This window comes from Amia ocellicauda, unplaced genomic scaffold, assembly GCF_036373705.1.
Source record: "Amia ocellicauda isolate fAmiCal2 unplaced genomic scaffold, fAmiCal2.hap1 HAP1_SCAFFOLD_127, whole genome shotgun sequence".
NCBI lineage: Eukaryota > Metazoa > Chordata > Actinopteri > Amiiformes > Amiidae > Amia > Amia ocellicauda.
The window spans coordinates 22,110-45,380 of NW_027102692.1; the positions used below are offsets into that span (position 1 = coordinate 22,110).

The 23,271-nt window shown below is 38.1% G+C and overlaps 1 long non-coding RNA gene across 1 annotated transcript; it reads right to left on the minus strand.

Moving 5' to 3' along the window:
• Positions 1-3,308: 3,308 nt before the first annotated feature.
• Positions 3,309-22,867, minus strand: LOC136722121 (uncharacterized). The gene is made up of 3 exons (XR_010806221.1): positions 22,792-22,867; positions 21,932-21,996; positions 3,309-3,352 (listed from the first exon to the last, which is right to left on the minus strand). It is a non-coding gene; the product is annotated as an uncharacterized LOC136722121 (long non-coding RNA).
• Positions 22,868-23,271: the final 404 nt, after the last annotated feature.

The window sequence follows — 23,271 nt, forward strand, 5'->3', positions numbered from 1 at the left end:
TATATTCTCAATTTTAGTACAAAGTTGGAAGTTAATTGTGCATATGAATTACATACAGATAGATTTGAAGTCTTTGTGTGTTGTCTGTTCTAGTTTATATATATATATATATATATATAGGATCACCTGTGCTCCTACAAAAATAAGTTAGTGTAATGCCCTGTGGAGCAGTCTTTTATTCTGACTATCTTTAGACATATTGATTCAGTTCTGTTGACCCTCAGTGGGTTCTAGGACAGACACAAGACAAGACACAACATGAGACATTCATGTAGTACCTTGTCCTCTGTAACACACAAGCAGGGTCCAAATCTGGCTTCTCCCCATGTTCTGTGTAAAAGTGGTTTGTACTGCACTGCTGTATTGAAGTCTTGTCCTTGATCTTCTCGTTGTGGCCCGGAAACTGTCGAAGAAGAGACACACTCATGCCCAGGTTAGTGTCAGTGCACACGATACACTTGATCCCTTTAACTGACAGTCAGTGATCCATCTGTCTCAGACTTGTTTCCTTGGGGGAAAAGCTGATATCCCATTGATTGGCCGATTTGTATTATTTGTTTCCAATTTTTGTCAATAAAATCAATATATTGCATAAAATACATAGCACTCAATGTACAATTGCAACAATTTGACCTTTATTATGTAACAAAATAACAGTATTAACTAAAAAGTATAAACAAAATATAATAAATAACACAAAATAGATTAATTCAAAATAAATGACAAAATAATAACAGTCCAAATTCTGGAAAATGGTGAAGATTTGATACAGAATTAGGGAGTTTTTTATTAATTTATTGGAAAGTTTTTGACAAAATTACAGCATTAATTCAACATTAGCCTTTTTGGATCATCGATGAAAATAAACTACAAATAATGGAATTCCAGGAATATCAAACTTTGCGTTCTTTACTGATTGTCAGATATTAGTGCAGCTGTAGGATGTGCAGAGATGTGAATAAAGCTGCGGCTGCTAAACAGACACGACAGAATTTCACACTTTGCATCTTGTAGATTTTTTTAGTAGAACTGCTTTTTATTTCTCAAAGAAACGCATATAGAAGTAAATAAACACGTGACTGCACTGCACATTGTATTACTTTTATTTATAGATTTTCACAGTTTTTTAACAACAGTATTAGCAAGGAATAATAGAAAATAATTCTGGAATCATACACCCAGTGTTTGTAATCCATGCACTTGATTTACACAAATAAATACGATTCAAAATAAATAATTGAAACGAACAAGTTCATAAACAGATATACAAATCTACAAATAAAAGACTTAATAACTCATGTTTGTCCCCTATAACAATGATATTAATGCGTACAACCCCAAAAAACTATTTCAAAAAGCTGTTATCGGCTGCGATTAATCATCCGACCTCTACTGGATAGGGCTTCTGTCACAGTTCCCTAGCCCTGACCCTCTTCCCCCACTAGAGGCCGCCAATGTTCCCTTGCCTTTTCCTGCTCCCTTCACTGCTTTCCTTTTTTCATTCTATCAATTAACATTACTCCTCACCCTTGTGCACTTCTGCTCCTGTCCTTTGTTCTCATTGGTCCTGCTCTTGTCTTCCTAGTTTCTGCTCTCCTTTATAAACCCCTCACTGCCCTCACTCTTGGCAAAGTGTTGTCAGCTCTCCCTGCTTCATCAAGCTGTGTTCTCCTGGTTCCTTGCCCTTTAACCCGCTCTCTCGCCCTTCCTCTTTCGCTTTATGCCCTGTCCTTGTCTCTATCTCTCTCTTTCTGTTCTGTATCTGTTTCTCTTGACCTCCTGGATTTCAACCTTTTGCCTGTGACCTCGACCTCGCCTTTTGATTCTCCTTGGTTTCTGTCTGCTCATTGCAGTAGCTCTGCACTTGGGTCCTGTCTCTAACAGCTTTACGGTCCTCCCACGAGGTAACCGTGACAGCTTCAGAGTAGAGACCTGTGGGATGATTATGACAGTTGTTTGTTTCTGTCCCATGTGAAGACAGACGGAGAGAGTTAGATTTTGAATCTTCTGTATCAACTTCAGTATCAATATGTTTAAAAGGCTTTAAAATAACCAGGCATTCAGTGTTGAGTAGCATTTGTTTGTGTTTATCAAACGGCAGCTATTTTAGAATATTGCCAAGTACATGATCTTATATAATTGAGCAACCCTAACACACTACATAGTTCGTGCACTGTAGTGAAATTGGAAATGTAGCAATTGCTTCTTTTGTGGCGTGTGCTTTTTCTCTCCAATGAAGGCCCCAAGTACTCTGCAATTTGTTGACACAGTTATAAGTGAACAGTATGCTACACCATGAACACACAAGTCCAGTCCCACAGTTGCTGCTCTCTCTCTCACTGCAGTCTGGACTTCTTGTGATACTACTCTCTGGCAGGCACATGGTGGGGGAGCCGCCCCCTTTCTAGAGGGGTAGATTATAGACTTGGATCAATTCAAGTGAGACATTTTAAAAGTAAAACTGCCGAATGGTATTCACAGTTTTAAAGGTTTAAACGATGCAACTGAAGATGCCTCTAACAATGCATTACTATTATTATTATTGTTATTATTATTATTAATAATAATAATAATATTATTATTATTATTATTATTATACAGTATTAGTATAAATAATAATACATAAACATGCCTTAACTTAAACGTTGTGTGTGGGGATGGGGGATTGGTCTAAATCAATAGACTAACACACTATAAAAGCACTGATTATTTTCTGTATGATGTGGTAAATAGTCACACCTGCCAGCCACAGTTCCCCTGTTCACCACCAGAGGTCACCATCACCCGAATACTCAGCCTGCAGTCTTTCAGTTAACATTCCCACCTTCCATGTGCACTTGTCCTACTAACCCTCTTCACTCATTGGTTCCACCTCTTTCTTCCAGCTCCACTGACTGCCCTGCACTTAAACCCCTGTTTGCCCTTCACTCTCTGCACAGTCTTGTCTCATTCATTGTTGCATTTCTAAGCATTTCCTCTGGCTTTTGACTTTCGACTTTCCTGTGTTCCAGACATTTTGCATTCGCCTTTTCGACCATCCCTTTGGCTTACCTATTTCAGCCTGTTTACCCCATCTATTGACCCCTGGACTGTGTTTAAACCTTGTCTTTTGGATATTCCCTTTGCATTGTCAGCCGTGCCTCCTCTGTATAGAACTTGCACTTGGGTCCACCTCAGCTGTCCTCTGAAGCATTACAATAATAATAAGAAAGTGGAAATTCTTTGAAAGAGAAAAGTGGAAACTGGATGTTTTACAGAAAAAACTAAATTCTGACCAAACATGGAAAGACAGGAAAAATACATCTTACATGCATTTGAAATGTCCTCCAGGGCAGCTTACATTTGAAGTTCCCTGCAGGCAGAAATGGACAGGCAAGGGGTGATGATGTCACAGTGCATTCGAATTGTATTGTTCAATTTATTGATTCGGGATCAATGTTTAAATAAAGTCAACACCAAAATCTTAAACTTAAACTCTACAAAAGAGAATTAAGAAGATAAACATTCATAAACTTGTCTGCTTTTTTAATAAAATTACTTGTATCATTTTCAAAGTCTGAGATCAGTGTTAACAATACACACGAGGCTGGAAATTAAGGATTTTTGGCACAAGCCAGCTGGGTAGTAGCCTGACATTTCTACTAGATGAAAACAAGTATTACTAGCCCAAAATATTGTCACCATTGTGACAAGAGCTACGTGAAGTAAATAAATACATTTACACTAGTGCATTAGTTAAAGAAAGGTTTATTGATGTATTTTTTATGTTTTTAATCCTTCAATTTCAATTGCTCTCCACGCAGAACACCACATAACTTCCCCATCATATCACAGCCAATCCTCCCTTTATTTTTGGCAAGATTGAAATTCCTGGTCCCTTTCTTTGGATCACAATTGAGCTGACTCATGTGGTGGGCGGTACCAATATTTTACGTGAAGATACCAATACTAATTTTAGTATCACGATACTGCCAGTACTGCCATTTTGCACCATATTCCATTAAAACAATGAAGCATAACATGTTTTACTGTTTTGTTTTTTCAATAAATAATGTGTAAGTAAGTCAAAATGCCAATCTTTTTGTATATTGCAAAATAAATAACTTTCTAATGCTGATACATCAATTTTGAATGCAAACTGCACAATCTACAACGAAGAAAACAAACAAATAATGTCAAGTGCAATATAATAGCAAATTATAAATGAGGGGTCTAGGCTCCATATTTTACACTCTAAGCTACACTTATTAACCATGAAAAATGGGACATCATTTGTATCATTTGTGTTTGTTAAAAACATGTGATCATAAAACATAAATATAGAAATAATAATTTACAAAAAGTTATCAAATAGGCTGTAGTTGTTTCACTAGTGGTAGTTTTTTGTTATGTTTTTTTGTTGAAAGAAACCTAAGCATGTCCACATTTTTGTTTGTTTGTTAAAGCTGTCTGTGTGTGGGATTTTTACATGACAAGGGGATTTCTACATTTTCTTTATTTTAGTTTTGTGGATTTTTATACTTTTAGATTCCAGCTGCTTAATTTTCAGGTATAATCAACCTCAACACTATTTCTTTAGTACTTCTGTCCTGTAACTGCTGCGGTGCTGTAACTGAGCACCGTGCTCTTGTGCTGTGTGCTGCAGGTACAGTAGGTGATTTAATAACGTGCTCAGAGTTACACTACAAAAAGCTAGTACAGTGTTTTAATGTGCACATCTTGCCCTCTCTCTGTTCTTTCAGTAATAATCATGGCGGTTTGCTTCATTAAATTGTTCCCAGATCCTTCTAGTGGTACAGTATGTAATCTAAATAACAAACATTAAAATTCACTAACATCAGCTATACTACTAAAATCAATGGAAACAATGTATTAATTATTATTTTATTATTTATTATTTATTTATTATTTAATTATTATTATTATTATTTTATAATAATTAATATATTTATAAGATATATTATAAGGGAAAACTATTTACAATTGTGTAGCATAATGGGGATTTATGCCAGAGATGGACAAAATGAAACAGCATACATATGAACCACTCTGCAGGTTTTCACCAAAATTCTTCGACATATTCTAAGTACTAGTAAAGTTGTGTTTGTATGTTGTATGTAGAGCTGGGCGATATGACTTAAAAATAATATCTCGATATTTTTAGAAGTTTGGGTGATGCACGATATGTATCTCGATATTTCTTGATTTTATCCAATCAAGCTACAAAATAAAACCAAAGACATTAAAGCTACAAATATTTTGTTAATCATTAAATATGCAAAACTAACACATACTACATGCAGACTGTCATGGTAAATATATGCAGAATGCAACACATTGCTCACACAACACATGAGCAATGTGTTGCATTCTGCATATATTTACCATGACAGAGTGACGATTGTTGTTATGTGACAGTATAATTTACTGTCACATAACAACAATAACACAAGTAATAGTAATCACGCATCACATGCTCTGTAAAATGGTATAGATTCAGGTAGATTTACCACATCCGGGTTTATAGTGGCGCATTTAACATCTGCTAGACAGGGACATTTCCTCTCTGACTGTCCCGTTTCGATTCTGCTTACCGGTACAGCACGTGTTAATACAAAATAGTTATAATAATAATAATAATAATAATAATAATAATAATAATAATATTAAGACTGTTGTACCACTTCACCATCTTAATATAAAGAAAATGAAACTGTCTGCACCTGTTTGCATTGCTTTCCAATTTATTAAAATGCAAACAAACTTTATTCTTTAATTTTATACACAATATATACATCTAAATTAGCAGGGGTGGGGGTGCTTGCAGATTGAGTTTAGCCTGGTGACGAGAGCGGGGCAGACGTGCGCTTGTGCATTAAAGTATCTTTTGGTTATGTTGGTTATTCTGTGTCAGTTCACTCTCCTCCATGTCTGTCTGTGTTTCTGATGCACATTTGCCTGCACCCACCACGTGTGGAAGAACCGGGAAGAACACAAAGTGTCGTCCAAAAATACTGCCGTAAAGAATGGGATTTGCGACACAACGATATAAACGATAGACCATAAGGTTCTGAGGTAGAATTATTTAAGTGTCATTAAGTTCGTTTTAAGTCACCTTATTGTTTTATCCTTTTACACGTTTTATCATTTCCTCTCTTTCGATCTCATACACAACTAGGTTTTATGTAATTGTGATTTACCTAATTCTTGACTAGTACATGAAATATGCTACTTGTGTGGATTACTGAGATTCAGTTATGCAGACGTTCGATAGCGGGGAGGGCAGACTGTGTCGACTTGAGGACGGTTGCAAATCTGTCAGGTTTTTGGTGGGGGAGTTCTGGTTCTGGTTCCATTCAGTCTTCCTGGATTTTGTCTGCTTGGTTTCTTCTCCCAGGTGGTTCCACTCCACTCCCAATTGTGCCACTCCCAATAGTTAGTTTTAACTTTCTGTTTTTATACGTTTTAGACAACGAGATTCTAATGTCTTTCCTTCCAAATTACTCATTGGTCTGGTTTGGGATAATAAAACTGAAATTCGAATCAAAGCAGTCTTTGCCATTCCTCTCCCCTGATTCAGAATGTGTATAGGGGTGTGATGGCTTTGAGGAATGTGAAAAGTGGTTCAAATGTCAGGGTTCCTGCAGCTCCTTAAAAAGTCTTAAAAGGTCTTAAAATAAAATCTAACTCTCTATATTTAGAAGTTCTATAAATTACATTTTCAAGTCCCTCAAGCATGACCTCACAGTTGATAACAAACAAGCCAGGTGTTCTTTTACAGTAATGTTAACTGAGAGATTTCTTGGAATTCCAGGGGGGGCTGGTCTGATGCCCATGTCAGTCAGAGGCGATTCTAGGGTATGTGAGGGCCCCAGGCAAGTTAATTAATCCCCCCCAAATTGCCCGGGATGTTTACCCCCTTGCGACGCCCCTGATGTCAATGGAGGATCAATTACGATGTTTGAATAATTCTCTTACCAAATGTTAATTTTGCAATATATGTGGAGTATAAATGCTCCAATGGTTGTTTTAGCTAATGGTCTTTCTTTTAAGAAACATGGCTTATTCATGTTCTGGTTCTGAGGTAGAATTATTGAAGTGTCATTAAGTTAGTTTTAAGTCACCTTATTGTTTTATCCTTTTACACCTTTTATCATTTCCCCTCTATCTATCCTGCTCTCACATGAAACCTGCTTTCTGGGGCAGCTGGGTAGGAAAGCATTACATCCTTGAGGCTGAGTGATAGTGTGGGGTGCAGCGTGGGATTTTTTGGCAAGTCTGAGGAGGAGAGTCACTGTTAGACCGGAAGAGCAGGGGCAGGCAGTAGGCGTTGGTCTCTGTTGAGGGCACTTTCCCCTCTGCATCCTGTGAATGAATTGCCTTTGGTGATGTGGGTGCAGAGGTGAGCAGGCCTAGTCAGCTGTGATAGGGTTGATTCAGCGAGGAATGGTAGTCAGAGTTAGAAGGTGAGAGTTGTTTTTTGAGTGTAGCTGTGTTGTATTCCTCATGCCCAAACACTTTTTATGCCTGGCACTGGAGCTTCTGCATTTCCTGCTTCAAGTGGTGCATCTTTGCATCACTCAGGTCATTGTCTTCGGAATGACAGAAGGTTGCTTTGGTAGGCTTCTTGGGATTCTTGTTGATGTCCTTTATTTTGTCATGAGGCGAACTGAAAGGTTTGACATAGTCTGTGCGCTTTCCTGTTTTTCTTAGTTGATGTCTGTAGGGGAATGATGGGCACTCGGTGTGCGGTTTGTGTAGTAGTTCGCTACCATCAGAGTGCAGGAAGTAATCTATTCTTGTTGTATTCACTGCTGAGATTTGAGTGTCGAGTGTCTTTTTAAGGAAATGGCTGTGGAATTGTGTGGTTTGCCACACTATTTGAGCTGCTTCCACAATGTCCTGCATGGGGGTATTTGGCCTAACAAACACACACAGGGCTGCCCTCATCTTCGAAGATAGGTTGCCAGGAACAGGTATGAAATGTAGGTCAGAATCAACTTCTTGTTTTGGTTGACCTGCATAAGAAAGGAGTTTGACATCCTCGTAAAAGTTCATTGGATCCTCATTTTCTGCAGTGTCTTTGGTATGCCATGTGGGAAGATATGAAGGGATCGCTATACTTGGAATACCTCTTAATTAGTTGTGAACAGAGTTTGTCAAAGTCTTTCTCAGCGAGGTGCCGTGTCCAGTTTAGTACTGTGCCAGTCAGTGTGATGTGGAGCAGTTTTATTTTTTGTGTCATTGGTTAAGTTCAGGTCCTGGACAAGTTCTTTGATATGGGTTATGTGAGCCTCAGTTCTAGAGTATTTTCTGTTTGCCTCAAATTTGTTGATAAGGGGCACTACCTTGTGCATGTCCAATGGAGATGGCTCACACTGCTGCCAGGGTTGTAGCTGTTGAGTTGATTGGGACATGAAGGCAGAGGTGGGCAGTTGTGTCTGCCAAGGCCAGGGTGGCAGGGTTGAGGGTTCTGTGAAGAAGGCAGGCTGCTATTGCCCTAGTACATCACTGTGTTGTGGCTTCTGGGAGATGAGCTGGATGGGTCTGTAGCTGGTTGGTTTGTGCAGACTGTCATGTTGCTGGTGTGGGGATGTGTGGCACTGGTTGTCCACGGCGGCAGGAGTCTGGTCTGTGGAGACAGGACTTTGAGAGTACTGGTGTGTCCCAGTGGGTCCCTGCAGGTACTGGTCCTGGTTACTCAGTTGATGTGCTGTTCGCTGGATGTCGTCGGTCCATGTGGGAATTTCCTGTGTGTAGAATAATTTTTCTTGGTCTGTCTTTAAGATGTAATTCCTGGGTGGATTTCTGGCATCCACATTGTGCAGCATATCCTATTGCTGCAAGGTGAGCTGCCTCTCTGGTGGAGTTCATCCTGGGGTTGTGCTGTATTTCCCAGGCGTGATACAGTGGTGGGCTATCAGGTCCATACTGGTCTGAGTCGTCGATTGCTGAAGATCGGATGCTTTGTTGGATCCTTGGGATGCAGCAGCATGAAGCATCTGGAAAATGTCTAGTTGTACTGCCATTTTGTGTGCCTACAATATCTTAGGTCTGGGATATAGCGTGTTTGTAGTGCTTGAGCTTACAAGTGTGAATTTGTCTGTGGTGCTGGAGAGAAAAAGGGTGTACACTCATGTTCTGTGGAAGGGTGCTCCTTTTTCAATGTGTTCAGCACGCTTGTGGGTTCAGCAGCAGGCAGGCAGTGCAGTGTGCAGCAGGGGCAGGCAGGACAGTTCAGGGTTGTTACAGACAGGACAGGAATGATGGTAGATAGTTGGCGATGATTGAATCCTTTTGCTTCAGATTTAGAGGAGTCTCTCAACTATCTGTACTTCACTCAGTGGGGAAATACAAACTAGCTTTAGAAGAGTGCACAAAAGAGAGACTGTTAAATGCAGTTATTGTAACTACCTCCCTCGAAGGAAATAGTTACACACTAGTTGTCAGGGTTGTGTTGTTTTACAGAAATGAAGAAAGCTAATGAGTGTTAGTTTGGAACAAGTAAACTTTTTTTTATGTTTACAGGTTATTTCGATATGCAAATAGTCTTCCTTTGTGAAAGGTATTTGCAGGTAGGCATGCAAGTTCTATGCTTCACTATAGTAACATAGGAATAATCATTGTTTAGTTATATTTACTGTTATTTCTATGTGGGAGAAATAAAATACAATGCAAAATCAGGTAGAGAAGAGGAGTCTATTCTGTGTTCTGAATTCCTATTCAGTTTAGTCTGCACATTTTCTGTAAACGTGCATCACTAAGTAGCTTAGCTGTTATTGTCCATTAATGAGGCTGATTTTGTCCTCTCCTAAGCATTTAGCTAACAATTCCTTCATCTGACTTAGGTCTAGACATTCATTATGTTCAGAGTTTGGGAAACCAAAACATCTCTCTGAGGTTTTACAAACCTGCAGATTCTTGAGAAAATCTGGCACTTCTGTGGGAACAATGGAAAATCAGCTCTCGCTTTTATAGTTAGAGCACACACATGTAGCTGGCATCAAACATCATCTGAGTGGATATCTTCTCTGCACGTAAGTCTCATTATGCAAAATGTAAAAATATACAATATACTAAACAAGAGGATTGTTATAAATGCTGTAGTTATAGGTTAATGACAAATGTTTATGGTTGCTGTATTTGTAAGGGTTAAAATGCGTTTTTAATGTGACTTCCTTCTGCAGTAAACCAAGAACTAGCATATAGATGGGTCTATAGCCAGGTTTGAGACTGCAACTCCATGAGCAGCAACTCACAACAGAAGGATACAGCGGTGTCACTTAAACAGTCACTCAATCAGTATTAAACCATGTCAGGATGTATCACAGAAATTGTTAGAATGAATCTAAATGATCTGGATAAGAGACAACATTTTCAGTTGTATCTAGAAACTGTTGTAGAATTAGTAATGTAATTATGTGTTAATACATATACTAACAACAGGGTCTATGCTTTGATTAGTTGTGTTAAAAACTGATGGCGCAGCTTGTTTTCTGCTTTTCTTGAGCTGCATAAAGCTTTTAGTAATACCAATGAAACCGCTCAGGTAAGATTCAATTTGAAACAATTCATTGCTAATCTCGGTGGGACCTCCAATAAATGTAAATAGTTTAATTAAATGAAAGGTTGCTGATCTGATAAGATACAGTCAAAATGTTTCAATGGACAAATTGTTTAAATTTATCATTACAGTAGGGATGCACGATATTGGATTTTTGCCGATATTCCATATGCCGATATTTTCAAACTCATTCTGGCCGATATATACACCTTTTTTTTAGCTTTGTCAAATTGTACAACAGGCAGCAGAATGGAAATAACACACAGTTCTACCACGTTGTGTCAACATAAATTAGGTTTCTACAACGTTGTGGCAACATTGTGTATTGACAGGGATTTAACTCGTTGAAGTACAGGCAATTGTTCACTTTCAAAGAAAGAAAATGGAACAAAGTGCAAAATGTGTCCACCACGGGACAATGTACAGTCATAAATGACTCAACTTCAAATCTAAAAAAACAAACATCTGGAGGTAAGATTTTTTAAATGTGTGCAGCCTTAATAGAATTATACTTGACATGCGAGTAGAAAATACACATTTTAATAAAAATGATAATAAATACGATTTAATAATTACATATTTTTATAAAAGCATAATAAGCAAAACGGCAACACGTTATCCTATCCAAATTTAAGATAAATCCATGTAAATTACAAATAGTTCCTGTGCATCCTAGCTGGTTCTGTGATCTTAACAATACAATACTTAATATAATGCCAAAATAACAACATACAACGTGTTAATAGTCTAAAACAAAATAAATCGCATAAACTGAATGAACTCATCCTAACCAGTGCCTTGCCGTGCCGTGCTCTTTTTATTAACTGTGTGCGTTCAGGGGATCCTCACATGTCAAACCTTTAAACTTTTACAAACCGATAGATATCACTTATAAGAAGGGAAGACATCAATAATGTGTTAATTGCAGAACCAAGATGCATAACATGAATTGATACTTAAAAAATACCGGCTTAATTGCACTGATTTCAATGTGTGTTTTCGGTGCCGGGTGTATTTAACGTACTTACAATTTAGAGAAGATACCCGTTTAAGTTTTCAAGAAAATGCGTTTCACATATCACTGATTATCAGGAAACAAACCATGTGCCTGCATTATAATGACAGTGAATGAGATGCACCTTTGACAATAACGCATTATTGATATGTCTGATTTATGTTGGTTTGTAAAAATGTAAATGGTATCAAAATACTTCGTGAAGTTGGCACCCCATATAATTAAATAATCACTAAAACTATTCCATTCATTTGTGCTGTATTTTTGCTGATTTGTGCCGCAAAAATGACGTTTGTGCTGGTTTGGTCTTTGAGATATTAAGCATTATTTTTTGGGCTGTGTGACGTCATTCTCCACCCCATGTCATCCGAATCGCTCCAAACCGGTGTCATTCGTTTGTGCTCGATTTGTGCCGGTTTGTGCTGTTAAAAGAAACAATCTACGTAATTCCCTTTACATAGAAATAACAAAATTATCTCCCGGATCTGTGACGTCAGTCATGCATTTACCCCATCTCGTCCAACGAACTCATTTTCTGACTCGTTCGTTTGTGCTCTCGGTGCAGGTTTCTTACTGTCGCTGTCATTGTTTTTTTTGTTTTTAAATATTGACAGTTTGATCATTGACAGTAACTTCAAGGCTCAAATCCAAATCACATATGCCCTGTATCTGTGCTCGTGTAGCACTTGTTTGAATTCACCTCGTGTATATTGGTACTTAATATAATGTTGTTTGTGTTCTGGTCCATCGCTGAACCAAGTATTACATCTCGTTTATTACCATCATGTTTTAGGAGTTTATTCAAAGTAAAAGTAGGCTAACTTTACCTCAGTGAATATATCGTTAAGGCCACTGCGTTATAATAACCGTTTGCTCGATTAGTTAGTGTGTGACTTGATACAAGTGCAGCTTATGTTCACAATGGTTATTGCATTATGCAAGGACGATGGTGGAATGATTGGATAGGATAAACAGTTTCATAAGAAATGGAGATAGTTGAAGCTTTTTCATCTTTGCATTTGAAAGTATACACAATTATTGGGTGTTGTCTGTTCTTTGTTCCATCTTTAAATAGCAATGCTGTAAGCTGCATTCTGCTTGATACTTTAATCTTCAATATTGATTACATGTTGAAATTTAAACATAACTAATTACCAAGTTATTTGACATTAATGATATTTCAGATGATACTGTGCTGAAAAAAAGAAAAAGGAACTTACAACAGCATAAGATGGTTTTTTGGTCTTAACTGGTCTCCTAGCCTTGTCTTTCGGCTGGGTTTAAAGGGGTTTGTACACTTCAAGTGGTCAGACTGGGAAACCAGGTTAAACCAGCCAAGTAGAAAACCAGCAAAGGTTAGTTTCATATGGTTGGCGTTATTTCATCAAACTATTACTTTTGGCCGGGAACTAAAACGCGTCACCCGGTGAGGGGCGCAAGACGAGGCAAAATTATAAAAGTAGCCGCACTAGCCACCTGAATTTCGGCTGTTGAGTATCAGGAGTCTTAGGGCTGCAACACCCCGAGCAGCCTCAACCAACTACAAAAATACCTCTTCCAAGATGTTTTATCCAGGGGTCCACACACCAGGTGCAGCAGAACAGTACAAAGGGATGGGTTTCAATAATTTAATAAAATTACTTCCCACGTTTCATACAAAGGTTAAAAAGAATTTAAAACAACATATGAATTACTGGACTCGTCCACCAGAGCTCCCACTCGAGTCTTCCACTCGAGCGGTAGGCGAGCCTCTTGATAAAAATCCGGCCTTCATCCGCAATACCTCAAAAACACAACAGAAGGAGAACAGAGAAAAAAAGAAACAACCAGTCGAGTAAGAGGAGCTCCTAAATAATTGCAACAGCACAGCCGGCGGAGCACCAGCCTCCACTTCCGTGGCTGGTACTCGGGACAGGTGTCCTTATCTCGTCTCCCGACTGTGCGCCTCCGAGCTCATTGCTGCTCTGCTCCCCCTCAAGTTCTGCTGCTCTCGTGTAGAAGATCCATACAAATATAAGAAGTACAAAAGGTTTAACAGCTCCCACCGCAAGGAACACAGGGGACTACCCGAAATCTCTATTACCGTCCGTCTCACTGTGCCATTGGCTGAGTTGCGGCGTGAGAAACAAAATACATTATAAAACAGCGCTCAAAATAAAAATAGAAAATACAATAAAAGCGAGTGGTTTTAAAAACGTGAATACGTGCAATCAAATAAAAAAGAAAATAATAGTGAAGTAAATAAGTAGTCCAAATCAAAATAAAGTGCTCAAAACGAATTAATGAAAAACAATTAATAATAAATAAACAAAACGTACAAGTCACAAGGGTGACAGGTTCCCGACCAATTGCTTTACACTTCAGTCCGGGTCAAATTGATCACTATAAGCGGATGATCGTTATAACCGATTTCTTATTTTTTTATTTATTTCTCATGCAGATTAACATTTAATTAACATTTATATATTTATTACATTAATATAAAGTAATGAAACTGAAAGCTTCGCTATTACCTGAATTTGATATACTTTCAAAATACGTCGGTAGTGCAAATAGACTAGGCTAAGACACAGCTTGCCGGTGGTTTTACAATAAATAAACTGTAGACTATCAATGCCGGCTGTATGTCTGTATTATATATCGGCTCTTGGCCGCCTGGAAAAGTCAATTCACAAACTTGTCAATTGATGCCTGGATCATGGTTTTGTCCAAAACCAAGTTAACTTTTTACTAACTTGTATAAGATTTGTCTAGCTATCAAATAAAGACTAATCTATGTTTAGACTTTTTTAGTACCGTGGAGACCCCTTATAACGATCACGTTCGTCGTTTTATTTATTTTTCTCCATATGTTGAAATGTATGAAAAGACCCAAATGAACACTATAAGCGGAGTACTTGATCACTATTAGAAATTATTTGAATAGCATTTGTATAGGAACGATTCCGTCCCAAGCTTTTTGATCCATATAAGCGGTTGATCAATATAACCGTGATCGCTTTAAGCGGTCTCCACTGTAAAATATTTGAAACATAATAAAACACACACCTCACCTGTACTTGCTTCACTGTTTATGCAGCTTTCTCTGAGAACTGCAAGCAGAGATGACTTAACGATATATTCACTGAGGCAAAGTTAGCCTACTTTTACTTTGAATAAACTCCTAAAACATGATGGTAATAAACGAGATGTAATACTTGGTTCAGCGATGGACCAGAACACAAACAACATTATATTAAGTACCAATATACACGAGGTGAATTCAAACAAGTGCTACACGAGCACAGATACAGGGCATATGTGATTTGGATTTGAGCCTTGAAGTTACTATCAATGATCAAACTGTCAATATTAAAAAACAAAAAAAAACAATGACAGCGACAGTAAGAAACCTGCATCGAGAGCACAAACGAACGAGTCAGAAAATGAGTTCGTTGGACGAGATGGGGTAAATGCATGACTGACGTCACAGATCCGGGAGATAATTTTGTTATTTCTATGTAAAGGGAATTACGTAGATTGTTTCTTTTAACAGCACAAACCGGCACAAATCGAGCACAAACGAATGACACCGGTTTGGAGCGATTCGGATGACATGGGGTGGAGAATGACGTCACTGTTCTTAAAAAAAGTATTCTGTTATATTTAAGAAACTATCATAGTTACAGGGTTTTTTTAACAGCACATATCGAGCACAAACGAATGGCACCGGTTTGGAGCGATTTGGACAACATGGGGTGGGGTGTGACGTCACCGCTCCCGAAAACATTCTTGCTATATCTAAGGAAAGGAAATAGTTACAGCGTTTGTTTTGACGGCACAAACCTGCACAAATCGAGCACAAACGAATGACACCGGTTCGGAGCGATTTGAGCGAGATGGGGTGGAGAATGACGTCACACAGCCCAAAAAATAATGCTTAATATCTCAAAGACCAAACCAGCACAAATGTTCAGTTTTGCGGCACAAATCAGCACAAACACAGCATAAATGAATGGAATAGTTTTGGTGATTATTTAATTATATGTGGTGCCAACTTCACGGAGGTTATCAAAATGCATACACTACAAAATGCAAAGTACAATATGCAAGAAAATGTAACAGATGCAAATCTTAATTACCATTTTAATTGTCTGTACTGTGGATACAAATAAACAATTTCAATACGTCATCCATATTAGAATGTGTAGTACATTTTGTTTCTTTTGTTTTTTTAATAAAGGGAAAAAAAGTATTCCAAAAGTAATCTAAAAGTATTCTGACTACGTTATTGACTTGAGTAATGTATTGGATTAGGTTACAGATTATTTTCAAAACAAGGTCATCAGTATTCTGTAACGGGATACTTTTTAAAAGTACCCCTCCCAACCCTGGCAAATAGCAATTGTTATCTGTTTCAGATACTTGGAAACACGTCCACACAGCTGACATGATGAAGCTGCTGGCGCTCAGAATGAACATTTAGCGTCATGCGTGCGCACAGTTAACGCGTCACCTTATCGGCCAGGCGCGACGGCAGAAACGCTCATATCTGCTGATCCCGATAATTCGCTTCTTAAGTTTTTATCGGCAGATACCGATGTCGTGCCGATATCATCATACATGCCTACATTACAGTTATTGTTTTATTAGTAAGTAATTTCGATTGGCCTAGGACTTTAAACTATAGTCTTCGTTTTGATCAAATATCAGAAGAAATAATAATTGCTGACTAAATCAAGAAAACGAGACCGGGTTGATATGCAAGTTACCACAATACTTGACTCATACAAATTCAGATTAGCGCTGAGGTTGATCTGCATGAATTAACCTTGAGGCTGTTTTATACAAGACATAGGTTTATTAAAAATGCAAATAGACAACATGTATTTGCAAAGATGACAGAGGTGGATAATATTTCAAGTGAGACTGAGAGGAGATCTGTCCAATACTCGAGTTTTGACTCGAGGCACAAAACATGTAAAATAACAAACAAGTATTATGATTATGCTGCCCGTTCCTAAACTTTAGATCTCATACACCACTAGGTTTTATGCAATTGTGGTTTGCCTAATTCTTGACTAGTACACAAAATATTCTACCTGTGTGGTTTACTGAGATTCAGCTATGCAGACGGTCGATAGCAGGGAGGGCTGGCTGACTGCTTGTTCCTGTATTTCTCTCCTTGATTTCTTCTCCCAGGTTGTGTCACTCCGAATTGGTAGTTTTAGCTTTGTGTTTTTATACATTTTAGACAAATAGATTCTAATGTCTTTCCTTCCAAACTTCAGATTAGTCTGTTTTGGGGTAATAGAATTGAAATTCGAATCAAAGCAGTCTTTGCCATTCCTCTCCCTTGATTCCTATAGAATGTGTATAGGGGTGTGATGGCTTTGAGGAATGTGAAAAGTGGTTCAAATGTCAGGGTTCCTGCTGCTCCTTAAAAGGTCTTAAAATAAAATCTGGGAAATTAAGGTCATGAATTGTCTTAAATGTACCGTACATTTGCTGTAGGTATTAAATTTGCGGATGGTGGGTTTAAGGCTGATGGGAAAATGTGTCACGCAAAGTGGCACGGTAGGTAAAACGTCTAATTAGTGTGTATTTGTTTGATTAAAAGACGACTTAGGCGGATCCGCTCAAAATTCGGCATCGATTACAAAGTATTAATTATCTGATAAACGATTTCATATACCGTTCAGCTCATATCTCAGCTATTATAGATGCTACTGCTATATATGTGGTATCTATGGATTCAGAGCAGCTTCAGCTATGCAAGTATTATGTACTTAAAATAATATATACTGTAAGTGGAAAATGTGCAATAAAGTAAAAAAAGAAACAGAATTAGATTTTGTTTCCAGCAATGGAAAACAGATGCTGAACAAGATTGTAAGGTCAGCAGAAAAAGGTCTTAAAAAGCATTGAATTTGACTTTAAAAATGGTGCAAGAACCCTGAATGTTAGAGTTTCTAATTCTCTATATTGTCTAGTTTTAGTTCTATAAATTACATTTTCAAGTCCCTCAAGCATGACCTCACAGGTGATACCAAACAAGCCAGGTGTTCTTTTTCAGTAATGTTAAATTTTAGTCTTCTTGGAATTCCAGGGGGGGGGGGCTGGTCTGATGCCCATGTCAGTGGAGGATCAATTAGGATGTGTGAATACTTCTCTTACCAAATGTTAATTGTGCATTGTATGTGAGATATAAATGGTCCAATGGTTGTTTTAGCTAATGGTCTTTCTTTTAAGACCAAGCATGGCTTGAGCATGTTTTGGTTCTGAGATAGAATTACTTAAGTGTCATTAAGTTAGTATTAAGTCACCTTTTATTGTTTGTTATCAAACTGGGGAAGAAGCTGGGTAACACTTCTGTTATCAGCATGTAGTTTGTATTTGGGTTTGTTGCTCTGGTCTATGGAATATATAAAGTACCATGAATGTCTGTGTTTCACAAAATAAATCTTCAATTGTGGTGCTGGTGTCTGTGGAGACAGGCATGGCAGCCCATTTGTCAGTTGGGGGGTCTCCAGCATGGACGTGTTATCTGTACTTTGGTGAACACAGGCCTGTCATTAAACACAGAACTTCAAAGTGGTCTCCTGAAGTCCTTTACCACAAGCCTACATTTCTCTGTTCGGAAGGTATATGCATTTCTGTATGTATTTGCCAAAATACAGTAAGGTTGTATGATTTACAGTAATAAGCAGCCCAGCAGTCACCAACAGGATTGAAGAGGCTGGGTGAGAGGGCAGTGTGCGGCAACAAAGATCTCCATTGATAATAGGGTTTCATACCAGAAGATGATGTAATTTCTTGGTGAACGAGGAAGCCTTGGCGAGCTGCAGTCTGAGTAGATGTATTCTCCGGGCTTCAGTATTCCATTCCTGGTTCTAATTTATGTATATAGAGACTAAAAGATGAGATGTTACGTTGGTTGTGTTGATATTGCATTAATTAGAACCACCGCGGCAAATTATTCTTATACATACATTGTGCTTTGTTGGGATGCTAGAAAATAAATTGATCCTGGAATCATGATCCGTGTCATTGCGGGGATAATCTGGATTTGTATTTTGTTTCCCCAGAATTCTCAGGCATTCACAGAAGGGTCCTAGATCTTTTTTATCTGATGTCTGAAGCTTTTATTTGATTTTCCTTTTCTCCACTTCCCCCCTTCTAACTGCCTATAACCTTTTCTTAGTCTCTTCCTCCATTAAACAAAATGCATCCCGGGAATTAAACAAATCTACGAAATCAAACCAGTTACACATTACGCATGCTTACAGGTATATGTGATTTATTTATATCGCAACTTTTGACCTATTTGCTTCTATTTATACATGTCACCTTTTATACAAACAGGAAGTGGGACTGCATGCCAATCATGATAATATAATAGAGGGAAAGTCAAAGTATTTATCCCACAAAAGTTTATCCGGGAAAATGGAAAACCTACAACCAATCAATTATTAAGTCTGGCAAAACCGCAGACAGACACTCAGTCAGAAGGTCTAAGGAGAAAACCCACCCATAGACCATCAAAATCAGGGTTGACACATGGACCTCCACCCCTCTCTACAAGCAGTTCACCATCAGTCAACTTTTTTCACAACAGCCAAGAAAATTGGAGGTTGGTCATACTTTAACCTTTTCAGCCAAGGGCGTAGATTTGGTTTGATCACTGGGGGGGTTGAAGTGTGGGTATGCTTCCTGATATTTGTTTTATAAGAAAAATAATAAATAAGTTTAAAAATCATATTTGTTATATGTGCAGTGTTATTGGATAATATCTATCTATCTGCTTTATCTATCTATCTGTAAACATTTATGATGAAATGTTTGTTTGAATAAATGAATGCACACTGTAACTGATTACAAATTCAAATGTATTTTGAGATTTTTACATGCCGCTGTAAGGCACTGTAATCCTTTTGAAATGGAAACACATACAGTAGTCAGCTCTTGCACAACTGTAAACTTGGGATTCGGATACACTAACACTTATTCACAGAACAGTGAATATGATTAAACAGTTCATGTGAAAGAACCAAATATCTGCTTGTGTCTCTCACAACCAGCAACAAATTGTTGGCACACCAACTTCTTGTCTAAGAGGTCCAACTTGTCTTGGTGGACATGACAAACTGTCACATGATTTTGTCTCTTTTGCGACATACTCGAGCGTAGCCTGGTTTCAACCTTCTAAGGGCACTAAAGCTCCTTTCTGCTTCAGAAGATGAGACTGGTACAACCAGGAGCAACCTGACCAGAGTTTCCACTTCACTGAAAAGGCCACAGACTTCCACTGACAAACCTTTAAGAATGTTTGCTGCCTCCATACTGATTCCAAACTGGTAGTTATTTCTAAACATGGGTAACTGAACCGCAAGCAACTGTCTGTTGATCTCAGGATACTCACCACACACTGAATCAATTTGTTCCTGCTGAAAACGTTAATTGAGCTCTGCCTCAACAACATCAAGGACCCGATAAAACTCATCTCTGTAATGCTCTGTTGCTGTTTTTGCAGTATGTGCTTGCTTCTATTCTAAAACACTTAGGTGGTTGTCTTAGTTTTGGTAATTTGATAGCCTCTAAGTTAGAGAATTCACAATCACAGTGGCTTGCTCAAAAAGACTTTGAAAGGCTTCGTCATCTCTTTTGTCTTTCAAAACAGACTGAACACAAGAAATAGCATTTTTCATGCCAGAGATAGTTTGTGTTTTTCTTTGGAGAGAAGTATTCAAACATTCCAACTCTCCAATCACAGCTCCTGCCGACACAAGACCCAGTAAGGTATTGCCTTTGAGAAACTGTTGGTGCAAGCCATTGGCGGTGGCTGCACTAGGAGCATTGCTGTTTGACATTTGCTCTAAGGAAGTGAGTACAGAATCATACTGCTTGAGAACAGATTGCTTGGTGTCGTACTGTCCATCGTGTTTGACAGAGGCTTTAGAGTGCTTGAGATAACATGATCTGCCGTAGCAATCTGGTTGAACTTTTCTTTGAATTTACCAGACAGGCTACACAGATTTCCTAGCTGATGCACCCAGTCAAGAGAATCGCTCAGCTGTTTTGAAGCTGTGCATGCCTTTTGAGTAACTAGGTTTACACAATAAGCTGCACAGGGCACATATAAAGATAAAGGCTGTTTCTTTCTAATTACAGCCTGTGCTCCTGAGTATTTGCCAGACATATTGGCTGCACCATCATATGTCTGGCCACACAATGCAGTTAATGGCAAATGTATTGTCTCGATTACATCTATTGCCATTTTTGGAAGACTCTCTCCTGTAGTTTCTGTCACTGCATAACAACCAATGAATTCCTCATGCGGAATCAAGTCGTGGTCAACATAATGAAGACAAACAGACTCTTTCTCTGTGCCTGAGACATCTTGTGTTCCATCAACTGAGTGACTGACTGGAAGTGAATGAATTGTATCAGCTATTCCTCTGATGATGTCATTGCTCATTATGCTGAGTATGTCATTTTGAATTTGAGGATTTTTTAATTATGGTTAGGGCTGGATCATCTGCTGCCTTGCATTTTAGAAGTTGGGAAAAATTTCCCCTCTCTTCATCATAACCTCTCAGTGCAATACCTTTTCGAGCTAAATACTGAATACATCCTACAATTTTTAGCAATGCATTTCTTGCTTCCTCCTATTGTCTAGAAACAGATGAGGTGAGTTGTGAAGCTATGCTGTTAGTTTCCTGAGCATACACAGTTGTTGCATGGCAGTGGGAGTGACTTTTAGCATGGGCTGTAAACTTTTCGACTACCTTTTTCCAGTTCCTAAAGCCAGTACTTACAAAGGCAGCATCTAACTTAGAACCAAGCATTGTTTTCTTTTAAAGTGGCACTATAGTGCAGCCAGGGGAACATCTGAAACCACTTTTGCTGAAAGTGTAATACATAGTTTGATCTAGTCTGTAGTACTATAAACTTGGGATCAGGGTGTGCAGGCTTTAAGCAAGTGATGATTTCTGAATCATTAAATCCTTCGCTGTCCCTGTTGCCTGTGCTCAGCTGATCACTAACATTAGGTTCACCCTGAAACTGACAGTTTATCATATAAAAAATATTCCCTATAAAATATGATTAATTCTTGCCTGCTCATCTGAAATGGCTGTTTTCACAGCGCTTCACTTTTTCCACATTTTGTTATGTTACAGCCTTATTCCAAAATGGATTAAATTAATTATTTTCCTCAAAATTCTTCAGACAATACCCCATAATGACAACGTCAAAGAAGTTTGTTTTAAATCTTTGCAAATTTATTAAAAAGAAAAAACAAAAAAAGCACATGTACATAAGTATTGTATATTATATATTATAGTATATTATTTGAATAACATCAACTTTACCTGATCAACTGTTTCTCCTCTCCCTCTTCTGACTGTTCTACCATGCTGTTATATTCACCTTGAATCTGATATAAAAACGTTCAAAACTTACAGACTGCATAACTTTATTAAATTCTAACGTCATAGCTGTGAAATTATTTTAAAATAAAAAGTATATCTCTTCATTTTCAGAGCTGCTACCTGTGCTCCCCAATCTACAGACAAAGCGCTCAGCTCTGTGTTGAGGAAAGCATAAACGTTTGCAAAGGAAAATTGGGTGTTACCAATTTGTGCAATGGAGGGGGACTTAAGTATTTTTGTCTGATTTATTATGACAAACTCACATTCAATTAAGAACAAAAATATTGCCACAAAATAAATAAATTCTACATATTTTTCATGTGATCATGATACAAATATTGGGGGGGTTGTAATTGTTACGCCCCTATCTTCAGCTGACATTAAATTTCCTCCTAAAAGGACCATCCCAATTTCAAAAACCTATAGCTCTGAAAATATCACATGCATATGGATGGTATAATTTGAAAGGAAATTGCTTGAATGCTCAGGACATAGCTTGGAGTAACACAATACATAACACAAAAATAACACAAAATAGTTTTTTCTGCTTCAAAATGCAAAGTTAGGTTTCCCAACACATAAAGAAGGCACCTATATGTATAGCTGGCTGAAGCTCCAAATATCCATTTAGCGGTGTAATGGAGTGAACCCATCTCCAATACAACCACACTATTCGTTGCTGGTTTAGTGTGATGCAGTGTGTTGTAGTTAAAAAGTTTTTTACTAAGTTACTAATGGTGGTAATTTGTTGTATTAAGAAAAGGGCATGGTTGGTATTAATAACTCACTTATGAACTTACCTGTTGTGGAGGGAAAGGGGGAGCTGGGCTGGAGTTGTTGGAGTTGTTGGAGTTGTTGGAGTTGTTGGAGTTGTTGGAGTTGGTGTGTGGGTGGCCATGTTGGTGAAGGGTAAAAGTGGTTACAGAGGCCATGAAGGAGAAGTGCAATATATGCTTGGTCATTACCATATTTATTGTATTAAGGTAGCCACTCTTAGTTCTCTGGCCACAAGGGAAGGGTTCAAGGGGTTGTAGGAAAGCGGTGTCTGCAATAATGTTTTGTTTTATTTTCTTTGTACTAATGTTGGTTTTTTTTTCTTTATGGTATTAGACATAATTGTTTACATTACCCACTCATGATATAAATACTGTATTTGTGTCCATACTTTTAGATATTGAGACATTTATATTTGATTAATGATCTGTTCTGGGGGGAGGAGTTCTAGACCTTGGGGTATAAAGAGGAATTGTGAGAACTGCTAGGGGGCAGTTGGAAGGTTG